Source organism: Pleurodeles waltl, chromosome 8, assembly GCF_031143425.1.
Source record: "Pleurodeles waltl isolate 20211129_DDA chromosome 8, aPleWal1.hap1.20221129, whole genome shotgun sequence".
In the NCBI taxonomy this organism is placed as follows: Eukaryota; Metazoa; Chordata; class Amphibia; order Caudata; family Salamandridae; genus Pleurodeles; species Pleurodeles waltl.
The window spans coordinates 1,305,795,502-1,305,814,486 of NC_090447.1; the positions used below are offsets into that span (position 1 = coordinate 1,305,795,502).

Sequence of the window (18,985 nt, forward strand, 5' to 3'; positions counted from 1 at the left end):
AAAACAAAATCAAATATGTATGTATAAAACACATAGGTAATCCTAATCTTAACTGAATAAACCAATTTTACATTCTCATGTTGAGTCAATTTATTAAGGGGAAAAGGAGACACATGCCTGTGGTAACTTCTACGTCATAAGTCTATTAGCACCTCTGATTACCCAATCTGCAAACCTTCTTCTACCTTTTGACTATGCTTCAACTGTTTAGAATTTGGGTTGCCACTAGAAAGAGCACTACAAGTGACCACTGTGTTCAGATAACCTGTGTATCATATCCTGCTAGTTAGAATACTACTCATATAGAAGTAATAATCATGACCACTGCTCATTCAGACAGTTGATAGTGCTAGAACATAAGAGAGTATAGCTCATCTATTAACTAGCAAGTGACTGCATAACTTAGCATCTTGACCATGACCAATAACAATGTGGTCCATAAAAATTTTTGGAAGCGCTGAAAGATGTTAATGTATCTAACAATACATGGCTGGTCATGAAATTATTTACATGAGATATTGTTCAGTATCTTATTATTTCTTAAAGTTGTCTATCCTGATTAATAAATGGACTAGGTTATAACAAGCAATTCAAAATATACAATCCACTGAGAGAACAGATTCACTTTTCAGTAGACCAGCAGCAAAGTAGAAGCCACTCTATTACAAAATGGGTCACGGTGGACTGTTTCTTGAATTTTGGATGCCGATGATTACGAATGAGACCACTATGGGAAGTCCAGAACAATCTCTGGCTGATTTAATATTGAGTGAAGAGGATGAATTTCAGAGGAGAAAAAGTGGTTAAGATCCACTGGGAAACTGTGGTGAACATTTTTGGTCCAGATGGAGAATCTTGTCACTCAGTCTCCACATAAAAATGCTACAATTCAAGCATAGGTTTCAAAACAAGATAGCATGCTAAAGCATAAAGTGGAGGACTTTGAAAAATAAACAGCATCTGAATAATGTAAATGCTGTTGGCATCAAAAAGGGTATTTGAGGGCAAGACACATTGTAATTTACTGATGAACTATTAAATAAGGCTTTTCCTGACCTCAGAGACTTGAATTTTGATGCACAAATACAGCTACCGCACTGGTTCATATTCCAGAAAAATACTGTATTCACTACTAATCCTAGCACAACAATGATGGACATAGTCAATTTGAATATTTTCCACAGATAAATAAAATGCCCGGTTGAGTGAAAATGAAGGCTTTGATAATAAACTGTCATTACAAGAATTGGGGTGTGGCTTACTTACAGGATCCCTCCAGGATGAAAATAATCATGCAGGTAAGAACTCTTTCATTTAATGAGGAATCTCGGGGGTCCAAGAACTAATTTCATAATTGTTGACTGGCTGAAACATCATCAAGTTTAATCATATAACCAAGCAAGAAAAAAAAGTGAATAGAAGTGTTAGGACCCCTTTCACAGGGCCACAGGGGCTACAAAGCCCAACTGTAGTGGTCGAGGCCTTTAACTCCTGATATCCTGGGGCCTGACCTACTATGAATCCTAAGCAACTAGGTCACGTATCCTTCCAATGTGGTTATTACATATTAACTGGTGGCCGCATTCAGAGAATGTTACCTAGTAGGACTTAACTCAATAGACCACTCCGACCCTTAGAAAATAGTAAAAAGTGTCTTGGCACCAGTGCTCTTAGCAATGTCTCCCTTGAGCACTGTTACGAATCTTCCATGCTCCAGCAGTGAGGCAGGTGGGGCATCTCAATGGTTGTCCTGTCAACAGGTACTAGCCAGGCTCCGGTCTTGCTTGGTGAGTCAGCAGCATGTGGGAGGCATTTCAGCACTTGGCAACCGCAGGCTCTCCTCTAAGTTTACGCGGTAGTCTCTGGCAGCGATTGGAGGTGTTCCCGCATTCATCTTGCACAGTAAGTTCTGAGCTCCCCAACAATGGGGATGGAGTGGGGCAATTGAGTTCAATGCTCTTGATCTGGGTTGCAATGACGTGTTAAGGTGCCATGGCCCCCTCCCTCAGTCCAAGGGGTCCAGTACAGTCCTCAATGGTTCTTATGACTGACGGGTCTGGACGGCTTCACGTTTCCCAGGCTTTGACCTGATCTTCACAGCATGATTAGTGCCAGCAGCCCATCCTGGCTTATCGGGTTGCTGCCCACTGCCATGCAGGTGCCAGCCCTCACCGCATGGCAGTCTGTACCACGGCTGCCCCTTCTGGCATATGGGGTCATGGCAACAGTCACACTGACTTTGCACTCGCCACACCGCACCGCACCACACACTTTCTCTTGTGACCCTCTTCTGGCATGTAGGGGTCACCGACATGAATATGTAAGCAGGCAAAAACCTGATCAGTGCAGCAGCTGCCCTCTTACATCAGGAGTCCCCTTGTCAGACCTGCCCACTGACTTTGTTTCCTCCAACACTCTCCTCTACCTCACATGGCACACTGGTCTTGGCAAGCGCTGGTGCTCCAGGATCAAGAGCAGGTGGTCTTGGTTTCACCCTGGGTGATGTCCTCTCACCCAGAAGGGCAAGTAGTAGGCCTTTTGTAGTGCATTAAAATTAGGGGCTATATCTGAGGACCTCTTTCAGGGCCTCTTTATGATCCCAGAGTGCATGTTGCACCATAGATATTCATAAAATTAGTATTTGTGGTACATGAACTTCTTTGAAAGTTCTTGGGAGGAGTTTATAAAGCTTATTTTCCAGATGTCATCCATTCTTCGATATGTCAATATGATCCCTATCATGAGAACCCCTGCAACCTTTGTAAGCAGAGTGCCTTGTCAGAGGAGTGTTTTGTTTCTCATCTGCCTGTCATCCTTACTATCGAATCTCCTTAACACCAGCTAACTAGCACAAACTTGACTTATATTCAACCACCATATAGTGTGTTCAACACCAATGGTTCAGTAACCAATGACTGCTCACCCTATATTGCCATATTCCCGTATAGCCAGTTAATGAGAACTGTCAGTTGCCCCGCCTAATAACGTAAATGAACATCTGCCATCCTGAGGCCTTCTACATACAATGAGCAAACACATATCAAAGGCTACCCACGGTACCTTATGCGCCCATAGGAACATGCACGCTTATATCTCAGATTCCCAAAGAAGCTCCAAGAGATATCATACTAATAATTCAGAAGGACATATATTAGTGTAGGAAGTAAAACCATTTTAAACACTGCCACTTTGCGAACAAAGGAGACTGGCAACAAGTTACTTAGCCACTGTACAGAGCGCATTTTACGAAGTATGAGGCTAAGTTCAACTCCCATACTAGTTGCAAGTGCACAGTCATCTGTATACCAGATATTTAAAACTGCCCTGCAAAATTAGCAGATAGGACTGCTAGTTCTACACAGTGCTACATCCTCTCAGTGGTACTAGTCCCACCGACTTGTCTCAGTTCACCATCAGACCTCACATTACGCCAAACCTGTGTCTTATTTTCATCAATTGTAGGCCCAACTATTTGCGGTATTGGACAAACAGCATAACAATTGTCTGTTGCCTCCCTAGTCCAAACCCTGCACCAATCTGACCTTCTGAACCCAGCTTGCTAGTGGTTCAATATTAAGGCAAATAAAAAGAAGAGAGGAAGTCTTTTGAGTGTGCCTCCTTGCAATGTGGAGCTTGGTGAAGGGAGGTTGTAAACAGGCACCAATATATTCTTCCTGTGAACCTGTGCCTTCCGCTTTGTATATAGAAGCTTGATATATATATTTTTCAAAATGACCTCCTAGTCTATTGCTTTAATACCTGGAAAAAATGGGACCAGCTTACGGTATAAAAGGCTTTCTTAGATTTGACATTAATGGCCACGGACACTGAAAGCGTGCACGCTCATTCCATGGCTAGGTGTACTCTCTTTAGGTTATGAGTCGTCCCCCTCCCAGGTATGAAGCCATTTTGGTCCATGTGAACCAATAATGGGACTAGGTTTCTTAGTCAGTTGGTCAGGGTCTTAGCAATGATCTTTCTTTCAGCATGAGCACTATGCCCCTACAATGTCTAAGCCAAACCTTAGACATTGTAAGTGCAGGGTAGTCATCAAGAGTATATGGTCTGGGAGTCTGTCAATTACGAACTCCACAGTCCCATAACGGCTACACTGAAATCTGGGAAGTTTGGTATCAAACTTCTCAGCACAATAAATCCACACTGATGCCAGTGCGGGATTTATTGAAAAATGCACACAGAGGGAATCTTAGAGATGCCCCCGGTATACCAGTCCTATTCCTAGTGTTAGGCTGACCAGTTCCTGCCAGCCTGCCACAACCAGATGGGTTTCTGGCCACATGGGGTGAGTGCCTTTGTCACTCTGTGGCCAGGAACAAAGCCTGCACTAGGTGGATGTGCTTCTCACCTCCCACTGCAGGAACTGCAACACCTGGTGGTGGGCCTCAAAGGCTCATGCCTGTGGTTACAGCGCCCCAGGGCATCCCAGTTAGTAGAGATGCCCGCCCCTTCGGATACAGCCCCCATTTTTGGCGGCAAGTCCGGAGGAGATAATGAAAAAAAACAAGGAGTCGTCGTCCACTAGTCAGGACAGCGGCTAAGGTGTCCTGAGTTGAGGTGACAACTGCCTTAAGAAATCCTCCAACTTGGTTTTGGAGGATTCCCCCAATAGGAATAGGGATGTCCCCCTCCCCTCAGGGAGGAGGCACAAAGAGGGTGTAGCCATCCTCCAGGAGAGTACCCACTGCCCCCTAGACCTAAACACACCCCTAAATTGAGTATTTAGGGGCGACCGTTAACCCAGGAAATCAGATTTCTTCAACCTGAAGAAAGAAGGACTGCTGAACTGAAAGCCAGAAGAGACGACGGAGACCACAACTGACTTGGCCCCAACCCTACCGGCCTGTCTCCAGACTCAAAGAACCTGCACAGCGACACATCCAGCAGGACCAGCGACCTCTGAGGACTCAGAGGACTGACCTGCACATAAAGGACCAGGAATCTCCCAAGGACAGTGGCTCTGTCCGGAAACAAGCACAAAACAGCAACAAGAAAGCAACTTTAAAGAGACTCCAACTTCCCGCCAGAAGCATGAGTCTTCACACTCTGCACCAGACGCCTCCGGCTCGAGTTTGGAGAAACCAACACTGCAGAGAGGACTCCCAGGCGACTCCAGTGACGTGGACACCCTGGGTCGACCTCCCTGCACCCCCACAGCAACGCCTGCAGAGAGGATCCAGAAGCTCCCCCTGACCACGACTGCCTGGTAACAAAGGAACCTGACGCGTGGACCAAGCACTGCACCCACAGCCCCCAGGACTGAGAGGAACCACCTACCAGCACAGGAGTGACCAGCAGGCAGCCCCCATCCTAGCCCAGTCAGTGGCTGGCCTGAGAAGCCCCCCCTGTGCCCTGCCTGCATCGCCTAAGTGACCCCCGGGTCCATCCATTGTTTTCAATACAAAAACCTGACACCTACTTTGCACACTGCACGCGGCCGCCCCTGTGCAGCTGAGGGTATTTTGTGTGTGTTCCTCCCCAGTGCTCTACAAAAATCCCGGTCCGCTCCCCAAGGACGCAGGTGCTTACCTGCTAGCAGACTGGAACCAGAGTACCCCTGTTCTCCATAGGCACCTATGTGTTTTGGGCCCTCCTTTAACCTCTGCACCTGACCGGCCCTGTGTTGTTGGTGCAGTGACTTTGGGGTTGCCTTGAACCCCCAACGGTGGGCTGCCTATGCCCAGGAGACTGACTGTGTAAGTGCTTTACTTACCTGGGAAACCTAACCAAACTTACCTCCCCCAGGAACTGTTGATTTTTGCACTGTGTCCACTTTTAAAATAGCTTATTACCATTTTAACCAAAAATGTGTGTACTACTATTTTAAATCAAAGTTCTATACTTACCTGTATGAAGTACCTTGCATGTTATTTATTTACTTCAAATCTTGAATCTTGTGGTTCTAAAATAAATTAAGAAACCATATTTTTCTATATAAAAGCTATTGGCCTGGAGTTAAGTCTGCTCACTTCTTAAACCCTTCAGGGCTTCTGACAACTCCTCTAGCATTAGAGGTATATCCAATACCTTCGCTCTTTCCTATGGTAGGCAGGGAATCAGCAAATCGGCTATCATCTTCTCTCTCAGCTTCGGGTCTGCCAGTGGAATCATTCTGTATAGCTTCTGATAATAGTCTGCAAATATTTGCGCTGGCCTACAAGTCTATAATCTGATCACCTAAGTTATTACAGATTTATGGCACTGCATAGTGTTTCCCTTGATTTGTCAAAAGCCAGTGGAGTAGTTTTCCCGCTTTGTCGCCCTATCATAGATGGCTTTGAGACACTAGCCAGGACATCCTGGCTGCATCTGTTACTGTTTGTTTAATATTGTCTATATGGCGGAGTAAGGCATACACCTTAGTAGCAGTGTATGCTTCTCAAGTTGCAGGAGTTTCAATTCTAAAGTTCCTCTTCATTATTTTAGCGTAGTCTGGCATGTCGTTGCTTTCACCTTCATGACCGCCTTATACCAGTCCCATAGTGTACTTTTCAAGGACACTAAATTTATGTTGAGTTGGAAGCACAATTCGGTCTCATCCATTACAGACTGCATGAAAGTGTTGTCTCTGTGCCACCGTATGATCAGTCTCAACATTTCCCATCTCCAAATCCTGTCTCTACTGATTACTAAGTCAACTAGTGCATGATCAGATGTTCCATGAAGGAGGATTAGGGACCACTTAACCTTGTTAATATCTACCACTGGGACCAAAAGAAATCCAGAAAGAGCAGGTGCAATGTGCCGCTGAGAAATCAGTGTACTTCTCAGTAGATGGGTGGCAGGGTGTCCCTGCATCTATCAGGCACAGGGAATTAGCCCACACTGACCTAAAATAAATATCATGTGCTGGGGGAGTCAAAGGAGTATTCTCACTTGTATGAGGCCCAGATCAGCCATTTCCTTCTTCGGTGTGTTAGTCACTGTGTATCTGTACAGTGGATTTAGCAAATGGTAATCAATCTTACCATCAAAAAGAAAACTGTAATCATACATTTTTCCATATGCGTTAAACACAATGTACACAAAGAAAAGTATAAAGACAACCCTTGAAGGGATCCCAGTACACTCTAGATCCTCGTCTACCATTCCCTCTGGGGAGTATGTTGTGTGTGCAGCATGACAGAACTGCCTGTTTCATGTCCTGCCAGAAAAATGATTTGTACTTTGTGATTCTTAAGATAAGAGTGAACCAGTTTATGTTTGGTGTATACATTTATTCCCCTCAGGGGTTAATAGTTTTGTTGTATGACTTGTCTCACCCTAGTGGGATTATATGTTCGCCCTTCTCTCCTTACCTCGCACCCGTATCCCTTGATCTTCCATCCACATCCAATATAGACACATTTTAACCCACCTTACTGCAAGCCTTTTTACCCCTTAATTTCGTATCCTCCACACTTGTACTTGACCAGAAGGGCAGAACACCATCTAAAGATATGATCCCCAATAACACCACATGCCATCTTTGAACTCCGGCAAGATAAGCTAGGCCCCAATAATAACTACCAACAAAATAATTGATAACCTTGTTTTCATAGAAAGTTCAACAGGGTATCTAGCTAATAACAGCTACTCTGCTGCCAAACATTGAAATCTCCCAGGGAACAAGAAATTTGGGGGTAGGATGAGACTAGCTTTAGATCTAAAAGAACCAAATGTACATTTTTAGTATATGGTTTTATGTCACAACGTATGTTCCCACCACTCTAGCTCGTTTCGTCCATACCATTGCAAACACTGAGATGTTTTAAAGCACTTCTCAAGTAAGCAGTAATGAAGGAGCCAGCCAGGCACTCCACACCATCTTTCTCACTGCTCTCATTTGCCTTAATATTAATATCACTACATTTTGCTACAGATCTGTTCTTAACTCAAGGTTCCTGAGGGGATTCTGCCTTCTCAGTGTTCATCCCAGCTACCACCAACTGGTGATCTGTACTCACTTTGTACAGTGACTTCAGCCTTAACAAACACATTGCCAAAACTAAGATGGCCTGTTCTCCCTACTGAAGAAAGTGAAACCATTTCTGAAAGCAAATTCAAAATTGCTGTACAATCACCTGTACTCTAGCTTCTCAACACTGACCCCTACCCTCTTAAGCAAAATGTAGCATGCATAATCAGTGGTCTGAAGAAAAAGGATCACATCACCCACAACTTCATGTATAACCACTGGTGCCCACAACAGTTTCCAAATCTCGAGCATAATCTACAAAGGTCATCACAATTGGCATCCACAGGATCAGTTGATAAGATTACCACTTCTGATGTGTTATGGCGCACTCACTGCCAAGACACCATATGCGTTATAGTGGGGAAAAAAAGAAGAACAAGCATTGACAAAGCCAACAGGTCTCACCAATGAGACCTCTCTGAGGCTCTATTAATGTTAACCCTATTGAACAGCATTGTGGCTGCTGTGCATCAGGGTGAACAAGAAAGATCTAAAGACATCATTTTGTAGGCACACACATGCACTTAATTACAAAGGAAATTGTTTTGTCTTTTTATTTAACAATCTGAGATGGACTGACACATTTTTTAAAAAGTAGCACAAAAGCACTATTTTAAAGTAGAGCCTGCAGTGCTTTTTATTAAAAAATAATAATAAAAATTAGATGAGCTGGTTGCTGGATTGGGCAGGGGATGAAGGCAGAGAATTAAGCAACACAGTGGGGGAAAGAAGCAACACACACAATAAAACAATTGTTTGATAAAGATCTCTGTAAAAAAAATATATATATATTATTTTGAACTCGTAGTCTTTTGACTATAGCTACATAATATTGTCAAGTCTGCAAGAAAGAATGCGACCTTAAAGCAATAATAAAAGGGAAACAGCCTTTATCACGCATTTCTTTACCATACAAGGTAAGTACATTTGAAGTAAGTATATGTATTTAGCTTTAACGCTGAGATTATACATATATTTATATTCCCCCGCAAAGAACCAAATGTTTACAGTGACATAGTTAGGAAATAGAATTAGAAACCATAGAAATTCAAAACCATAGAAATTCACTTAAAAAAAAACACAGGTTTCTGGGACGTTATAGTTAGGTTCAGATTTTACAAACACAAAACCATAGAAATTCAGCAGTTATAGTCACCTAAGACAACTATAACTTATGCCTCCCGAAATGCAGTGCATATGACCTCACATATTACATTGCTCAATCTCCACGCAAGAAGGCTGAGTGTGGATAGGTTTGGCTGCAGAATCCTCCCCTGCTGCTGCAACAAAAGATCCTGTCACAAGGGCAGCCTGATTGGAGGATCGATGGACATGCTCAGCAGCTCGTGATACGAAACTCTCCATGCCCAGTCCGGATTCACAAGGATTACTTGGGCCCGGTCACTCTCGATCTTCTTGAGAATTCAACAGGAGTGGTATGGGCAGAAATGTGTACAGAAAGCCTGAGCTCCACTTGTAATGAAAAGCGTTGCAGAGCTTTTGCTGCCTTGGAAACTCTAATGCGCAATACTGCTGACATTCTCTTTGGAGGTGAAAGAAACCTTGTACCACCTCCGGATGGACGCGCCACTCGTGATCCGCTAAGCATTGATGGCGGAATTCATCTGCCCGGCTGTTCAGAGAACCTGCCAGGTGTTGAATCACCGGAGTTATGTACTGCTGTTCCAGCCAGGGCCAGAGGCACCAGGCAAAACATTGGTATCATAGCTTGAATTTCCAGGACTCACTGCTCAGGAGGATATGCCCGAAACTGCACAGTGTCTAGAACAGCTCCTATGAAAGAGAGCATCTGAGAGGGAGACAGGTGTGGCTTCAGCATGTTTATAGTGAACCCCTGCAAATGCAGAAGATCTGCCATAGTCTGCACGTGGGAGACAACTGCCTGGGGCGAACCCGCCTTCAACAGCCAGTCATTGAGGTAGGGGGAAGACAAACCCCTGACCTGCGCAGATGAGCTGTGACCAACGTTATCACCTTGGTGAACAACCGAGGGGCACTGCTAAGGCCAAATGGCAGCATGTTGAACTGAAAGTGTTTGTGGCCTACCTTGAACCGCAGGTAACGCCTGTGACCTGGCAGTATGGGAATATGAAAATATGCATCCTGCAAGTCCTGTGCTATAAACCAGTCTTCTAGGTGTACAGCAGACAAGACCTGTGCCAATGTGAACATCTTGAACTTCTTGAGGACGAGATTGATGGTCCGTAGGCCTGTAATAGTGCTAAGACTCTTTCTTTTTGGGAATCAGAAAGTAGTGGAAATAACCACTGCCTACTTCTGATATCGGGACCCGTTCTAGGCTCCCTTTGCCCTTTGCTCTCGGAGCAGCGACAAATAATCCTCCACCAGCTGTTCGAATGTTGGCGTACGGAAGGAGGAAAGGATTCAGAAGGCTGGGCAGAGCCTTCTGAATGATCTGCAGTACCCATGCATCCGGTGTGATGGACTTTCATTGGAGGAGATGATGGTGAATCATCCCTCTAAATAGGCAAGCATGGTTTTGCAGAACCAAACTAGGAGGGCTTTGAGGCTGCAGATGCTGGGGGCTGGATGGGGGATGACTTTTGGCTTCCACACCTTCTAGGTCTGAAGGCACCACACTCACATCCTCGCATAGCCTGGGGTGGTTGGGTAGGACAGTGGCTGGCAAAGGGCTGGTGATGTGCCCTGCCCCTTCCGTTGCCACAAAAGGGGGGGGGGGGAAAGGCAGACAGTGGCCGAGGGGTTGCTGAGAGGCCCAAGGACTTGGACGTAGCCTGAGAGTCTGTAAAGCACTCCAGCGCAGAGCTTGCCTTCTTGCCAAACAGGCGAGCCACATCAAAAGGTATGTCAGGTTTGCCTGGACATCCCCTCAAAGACTAGATGTTCTCATCTAGGTGTGGTGCCCTAATGCCACTGTTGAGGCAACTGCTTTGCCTAGCAAGTCAATTGTATCCAAGCCACACCGAATGGTGAACTTCGCTGCGTCCCTCCTGTCTTTTAATGCTTGGGAGAATATGGACCGGGCCCACCTCAGGGACCTGAGGCAACACTTGCGCAACCATATCCGAAACGGCATGTGAGAAACAGCCTAATAAGCACGAGGTGTTCACCGACCTCAGTGCCAGGCTGGTGGAGGAAAACATCTTCCCAAGATAGCCCAGTCTCTTGGATTCCATCTGGGGGAGAGGAATGGAATGCACCATGGGAGGTTGAGGCTTGGACTACCAAGCTCTCAGGGATGGGGTGTGGTTGAAGAAACTAGGGGGCGCCTGGTGCAGGGCAATGGCGGCGGGCAATAGTCCTATTTATAGGAGCTGCTGTGCTGGGTTTGGCTCAAGTTCCCAGCAAGACGCCAGTAAGTGCTTTGTTAAAGGGCAGAAAGGGTTCGGAAGTAGAAGCCCCAGGCTCAAGCACTTCATTCAAGATGTTAGTCCTGACAGCTACTGAGCGCAGTTCGATGCCGAAGACCTCTGCACCACCATTGCATAGGAAGCTCCCTCCTCTGTAGCCAGAGGGGTGGTTAGGGGGTGGGGTGGGGCAGGGGGAGGTGGTGGTTGAAAGCAAGCCAGTATCTGGAGAGGTATCCAGTCCACTAGCCTCTCCTAGCTCCTCATACAGTCCAAAGATCTCTCCAACTGGTGGTCTAAAGGGTCCAGTGACCCCTCCCAATCTTCTCCCATGCCTGGCTGTTACAAATAAAGCTTAGGCAATGATCTGGCACTTGTGGGCAGCATCGGAATTGGCATCGTGCAACTCCATTCCGGCTCCAGATCGTCGGGATTTAGAAGGCAGCTAGTGTCACCGGTTGGTATCCAGCAGCATTGGTGTAGAGACTGGCCCCGGAAAAACTTTCCTTGGGTATAGCAGGTGCCAGTCTGGAGTCAGATTGATGAGACCTCATTAGGGCTGAAGCCTCCGGCGTGGAACATGATGGGGCCTCCTCCAGCACTAAGGGGGCCCCCAAAGGCGCGTCTGAAGGGTCGGCCCTCTCGAATACTCACTGTGTGGTCTCATTAAATTCCTTAATCTGAGCGGTGTTGATTCGGCTCCCGGAAACAGGGGGGAAGGCACATAGTCAAACTGGGCAACGGCTACTCAGAACAGTGCTAGGAATATTGATGTTCCCTGCTCGTCTCATCGGCCGAGGTGAAGTTTAAGTCCTCATGGACTTCTTTTAGTGGCTCTTCCCCCAGTGTTCCGAGGACCACAAGTGTGATGAAAAGGACTTGGGGCTCCTGGAGCGGTCCCGCACCCTCTGTCTCAACCAAGACCTAAAGAGGAGTCACATGTGCCTGTGTCGCCACCTGCCATGCCGCAAGCAGCTTTAGAGACCGCTTTCTCAAAGCCTTCGGTACCATGGCACAGCAGTCCAAGCATGACTTGGAGTCGTGGTCGGGCTCGAGGCACCAGAGGCAAATGGGATGGTGATCCGTAACCAACATGGTGCGGTGACAGGCACCACACGGTTTGAACTGTGCCTTCGTAAATGACATCTGGACACTCTGAAGGAAAAATCACAACAAAACATCGAAAAAAAGGCCTTTCAAAAAGTGACATAGGGTTAGTTCTTTCCAGTTCTGCTCTAACTGGCGAAGAAAGAAAAGAACTGACACCCGCGCGCCTGGTGTCAGTTCCAACAATGTCACTTCCGGCACTGCCGCCACATGGAGCCGAATGGAGGGACCAGACGGCGAGCGCAGAGCTATTTCTCAAGCAAATGTTTCCGGATCCTGTCTGACACCTGGAGAAATTCAAAGGTGAGGAACCTTCAGCTAGAAGTCTTTTTCAGATACCTTAGTTTTTTCAGTGAGTTAGTGTGTTTAAGGGAGTGATTACAACATACAGACAATGAAAAACAATTATTTTCTCACACTTGTCTCTACCTCTTTTGGAATATTTTCCTAAACAATGAATTAGGAAAAAAAAATCTGTGAAAAGACTAGCCTGCAGAGTAAACTGTGACACAGGATGCCTTTTGCCTTATCTTCTGACCTGCGGTTCCCTCTGTATCCTTGTAGTTAGTAGGCCAGTGCTCCTGAGAGGTAACATAATTAGGACTTTTTCTTAAATGAAGCTCTGTTTTGCTGCCACAAGTTTTATTTTTTTAATGAAGGGCGAATGACTGTACAAATGCAAGATAGCAACTACCAGCTTATGCCTTTTTTCTTAATGGTCATAGGTGAGGTAGCAGGGTTGCTTCATTGGCAAACTAGACTCAGTGTGTACTCATGGATCTCATGAAATGTCAGGGCGTGGGTTAAAACAGATCAAATGGGAAGCCCTTGCTTCTTCCTTGCTCCACTGCCTCACCTGGGTCTCCAGGGAAGGCAACGGGATGGTAATCTCACCTGCTTTCTTCTGGCTCTACGCCTTGAGAACATGGCTGTGGGATGGGAGGGGGTGAGATTGCGCAGAGGGTGAGGGGCATGAGACCAGGATGTTTCTGCACTTTTTCCATGTTATATATGTTTTCCCCACTTCTCCTCTGCTCCTGGGTACGAGGTCGACAGAGGAGCAGATGATTTTTGGTGCCATGTACAATGTAAAACTATAAAAGACTACACTTTCAGGGATGTTTTCCACCTTGAGAATTTGAGTGACAGACAAACCAAATTTCACCATCCCTGTCTATCTGATGTCAATCAGAATCCATCAGTGCAAAATATTTGTGCCACTGTGCATGGACACCATCTTCAGATTATTTATTTTCCTTTGCCAATTGGCTTCCTTTTATTATTTGCAAGGCATCACAGTTTTCCCGCATCTTTGTTGCACCTCATTTAATGGAAGTAAAACTGAGTTTTTGCGTTTCTCTCCCTCCAAAGTACCTTACTCACTCACAAATAACTTCTGACCTTGGACTAGCGCTGAGAACGTTAAGCTAGCACAGGCAGTATGAAATTTGGGAGTATATGTGGATGAGAAATTATCCATGGAAACCCATATTAATAAAACGGTCACATGTTATGGACCGCTGAGGAATCTTAGAAAAATTGTTCCACTACTACCCCAGCAAGCTAGAAAATTAGTAGTACAATGCACTGTTTTAAGCAAAATCGACTATTGCAATGCACTCTTACTAGGAGCACCAGATTATGTAATTAAGCGGTTATACAACAGTAGTAGCAAAACTTGCACTGAACAAATCAAGATATGACTCTGCTTAGAGCACCTTGAGAGAGCTTCACTGGCTACCAGTCAGAAAGAATTGTCTTTAGGCATTCTGTGTGGTCTATAAAACTGTAAACAGAACAGGATTGGTACTGTTACATAGATAATTCAGTCACTACAGGCCTCAGAGTTCCTCATCAGCCATTATGATCTGTGTGCCAAGCTTCAGGAAAGTAAGGTTGAGTTGAAGGTCCTTTCAGGTCAAGGCAGCTCAGTTGTAGAACACACTGCCAGCCACCCTCAGAGCCACTGGAAATCTGTATAGCTTTAGGAAGAATCTAAAAACATGGCTCTTTCCAAATTAGACATTAATGGTCTTGATTTAAAGGTTAACTGTTGCAGAATTAGGAAGCCGTTTTGTGTTTCAGGCTGTTTGTTGGCACCATGATACCTGCAAGGTGAAAGCGGCGCTTTACAAATGCTGCTGATTATTATTATTATTTCCTAAGAAGGTTGAGGGTCACATGTGAATCCAGAAAATTCAAGCTGCAAAACTACTCCTACTGCTAACTAACCATTTTTGCTTTACAAAGTGATTATTTTCTGGATTCACATGCTGTGTACTGATTTTGTAGCAGTATCCTCGGAAATTCTTGCAGGTGGGGTCGAACTGAGTTTGAGCTTCTTAACAGGTATTTCAGTACTGTCTGTCCCACTTGTGACTTCTTGTTCACTTGGATGTACACGCCATATCACTTTGTGAAAGTAAGGGGTGATGACTACATATGCCATACATATGTTCCTTACTGACACGTTTGCTAGGAAGGCCAATGTTCCATTGTTCCTGGTGTAATGCGTACCGGGTCTTGCTTTTAGGTGTACACCTGCTTTTTGGTAGAATAACTCAATTGTTAGTACTATCTATCTTGGGATGGCTCCCTTTGTCACTTGCGAGCCTTTGTCTGAATTTGCAAAGATATGAAGAACTGGCTTCCTATTCTGAGATCTCTTGTCGTTTCTAGGTAGCACATCACTGCCCTTTGTACTCCAGCATAAGCAGAGTTCTTTCGACTAGTGTTTCTGATTGCAAGAAGAAGCCAGGGAGCTGGGTTGTTTGGTTCATGTGGAACTGAGTTATGAACTTTGGGAAGAAGTGTGGATTGGTCTGCATGACTGCTCTGTCCTTGTGTATTCGCAAGGAAGGGCCTCCTGGGTGCTTAGCTCTTGCAGCTCGCTCACCCTGCGCAGTGATGTTATCGCAATTAGGAAGGATTCTGTAAAGGTCAGGTACCTTAATTCTGCCCTGTGCAGTGGTTCAAATGATCCCTTCATTAGTTGTGTTGATGCCAGGCTGAGGTTACACATTTGAAGTTGATGCTGATCTGTGAGGTGCGATTTTTTGCTCTTTTTAGAACCCTCTTAATAACTGGTATTATGAAGAGGCTTCTCCATGTGTGTGGATTTTTACTTCCCTCATGTGAGCTTCTCCAGCCAGTGTAGGACACATCCTTGGTGATCAGAACTGTAGGAGCTGCATGTACGAAAGGTCGTCCGACTGTTATTTGTCCAAGTTCCAACCAGTCATCTCTTCCTGTACTTTCTGTGTAACAACCACTAGATCTTCCCAACTCCCAAGTGCCTGTGACCACTGGTTTTGGATGCACTCCTGAAGTCATTTGTAGACTTCTGTGAGGGCTAATTGGGATGCAAGAAGTCATCATGCCCATCATTTTCCACATAGGCCTCACTATCAGAGACTTACTCTTGCGCTAGTGGTGTGCCTGTTCTGTGATTGCCTGAATCCTCTCAAAGGTAGGCAAGGATTTAGCAGCCACTATGATGATTCCTGTTGCCAGGAAAACGTCTCTCTGGTTTTAATGACAACTTTTCTAGGTTGTCAATCCAAGTCTGTGGAGGGCATCCATGACTATCCTGCTGTTCCGCTTGTATTGTGAGATTGAGCTTGTTTGGACTGGACAGTCGTTTAGGTATGGTTAAACGTGCATGACCTTCCTTTTCAGGTAGCCGCCACTGTGGCTAAACATTTTGTGAAAACCCTGAGTATTGGTAGTGGTTTTGGTTGATGACAAACCATAGGTACTTTTCGTGCTGGGGTTTATGGGATCATTTAGATCTACGGTTGCCTTGTAGACTTTTTCCGGAAGCCGCACAATGACCTCCTGCGGTATGTTCATTTTTAATTTATGCGTTCTGATGAATTTAAGAAGCAGAGATCCAGAATTTGTCTTAAACAATTGTCTGGTTTTGGGAAAAGGAAGCATGCGGAGTTGTTTCCATGATTAATTTCTTCTGTGGGCACTCCCTCTATTGCCCGCTTTTGCAAGAGTTCCTGCACTTCAATTTGCAGGCCACATCTCTTTTTTTTGTGTGATCTTTTCTTTGGTTTGACCCCAGGTGACTTATTTATAAGTTCTATGCAATAGCCAGACTGGAAGATGCTGAGGATCTATTTGCTGGACATGACTATCCTCCACTCCTTTTTTTTTTTTTTTTGTGTTGCAATTTTTTATTAATATTAGTCAAAATCAACAATATTGTACATAGAACTGTCACATGAGACACTAGTATTTCGCACATCCTCACCGGGTGCTTTATGGTACGGGAGATTAGCTATCGCTTGCTGTATTTCTTCCTGTATTTCCCGTTTGGCATTGCCCCAGAGGGGGTGGGGGGTCCTGGAAGGATTTCCGAATGTATTTGTGGACGCGGGACCTCGTTCCTGTCGTGAGGGCAATGAGGACTGCGTAGCACCCGTCAGGGTCCCTAGAACTATAGCCTCCTTGAGAGTCCAGCAAGGCAAACTAGACCCCAAGAGAGATGTTACGTGCGTTGAAGGGGGCTTTTGGCTGTTAGGGTAGTCCAAAACAAGAGACTAGACTCACCCCATTGGCATCCATGAACCAGAGTGGAGGCAGACCCCTCTCAGAGATCTCCTGCAGTCAACTTGTGCTATCTCTGGGCCCAGGTCAAGGTTCCATGCCTGGTCTGGGGTAAGAGGGTAAGGATTGAGAGGGTGGCATCTGTGACAATAAAAGGAGCGGACAACTTGAGCCCCAGGGTGATATGGCCCCTCAGAATCCCGATCACAGCACCGAAGCAGCCAGGCAGTTGGACCCCAACCCTCCAAGATACCTTGCCGGGGCATCCGATGTTTCTCAGTGGTAGGCTCTCTCCTGCCAGGTCCAGTGGGTCCAGCGTCTGCTCCGGCTTGGGGTACACTGAGCAGTCAGGTGCTGTTCCTACCGACTCACTTCCCGAACTCTCTGAACTCCCAAAGAGCAGTGGGGAGCTCCGCTCCCTGGTGGCCAAGGTCTTTCAAGCTTGGGTACGTCCCAGGACAGCGCCCGCTACCTGTTGCGGTCCCTCTCCGCCGTCCGTCTACCTCGGGATGTCTGCGAGACCTCTGACAATGCCGCAGTGCGCCGGGGTGGTCTGGGGCGTCGGCCCTCCTGCCTATCAGAAACAGGGAGCGGGGGGAGGCGATCCCCTCTCGCCTCCCGTGCCCAAAATGTCCAGGTTCCAAGTCTGGGATCAAATCCCAATCTGTACCGAGCAACCGGGGAGAAACTCTCCTGGCCGCCTGACTCTGCCTTAGGGCCCTCCTCCCTCGAGGAAAATAAAGGCCGCAGGCCAGCGCCCTGCGCTAGGCCGCGGCGTCCCGGCAGTCAAAAGAGCTGCCACCCGTCCGGAGGTCTTGAATTTCGGAGACCCGCTGCCATGCGTGTGTTCCAGGGCAGCAGGAAGGCCCTGATTTTAGCCGGCACCCCCGCTGTGGGCCCTGATCCGACCCGGCGCGTATAGTTTCTTGCTCAGGCGGCCATTCGCGTCGGCGGCCAGACCACACCCCCATCCTCCACTCTTGAAGGAAGGTGTAGGAAGCTGGCTCACTAGTGTGCTAAAATGAAGTGCACTGTGCAGAGTCAAGTGGATCCCCAAATGGTATTGCAGAGGCAAAAGTAGATAGAAGTAATAATCTATTTTGTGTCAGTGTGGGCGAGCAGTTAAGCGTATCAGAGGGTAGTGCTAAGCATTTGTTGTACTCACTGAGGCAGTAAATGAGACACACACTCAAAGAATAAGTCTGAGACCAATTTAGAAAAATAAGATTTATTTTGATATATGCTTCAACCCCAAGAACTTCGTAATCAGGAAAGTAGATTTACAAGCATAAATACTTTGCAGTTTCAAAAATCAACACTTAGCGCAATTTTTCATATCAGCAATGTTAACCTACGGGAGGAAAACAATAATGCAGTTTTGCAGGTAACTACATGATTTACAAATCCAGTCTTTGGGATTTTAGGTCAGCCTCAGGCAAGGTTCAAATCAGTACCAAGAGTGCATGAACAGTGGAACAGGGGCCGTCGGGTGCAGAGGTCAAATTCAGAGTCATGTGGCCAGTGTTAACCAATGAAGACTGTGGGTGAAAAAGATACACTGGGGTCATGGGTGAGTAAAGTGGTGTCAGGGGTCGAACTCATGGGGTTGCAGGAAGCACAAGAGGGGCCACAAGGCAGCACCAAATTTACACCCCCAGGGGCACAGAGGCGGTTAGGTGCACAGTGTCAACACAACATCGGGCTCCCAAAGTTAACCAATGGAGACTGGGCTAACAGAAGATGCGCTGCTCACAGGTGAGTAAAATGGTGTCAGGGGTCGATCTCCTGAGGTTAAGGTAAGCAGAGAAGGGTGGCACAAGGCAGCACTAAACGGGCGACCGTGTGCAGAGTGCCAACACAGCGTTGGGTGCCAATGCAAATCAAAGGAGGAGATCAGATTTGGAAAAAGGCCTGAGGCTCTGGCTAGGAGGCTGAACAAAAAAAAAAAAAAAACACAGCTCCTCAGGCAAGTTCTAATGCTAGGGGATGTAGGGAG

The 18,985-nt window shown here is 46.2% G+C and overlaps 1 protein-coding gene across 3 annotated transcripts in view; it reads right to left on the reverse strand.

Moving 5' to 3' along the window:
- Positions 1–18,985, reverse strand: part of ZMYM2 (zinc finger MYM-type containing 2) — an 851,515-nt gene that overhangs the window by 179,848 nt on the left and 652,682 nt on the right. The window lies entirely within an intron of this gene.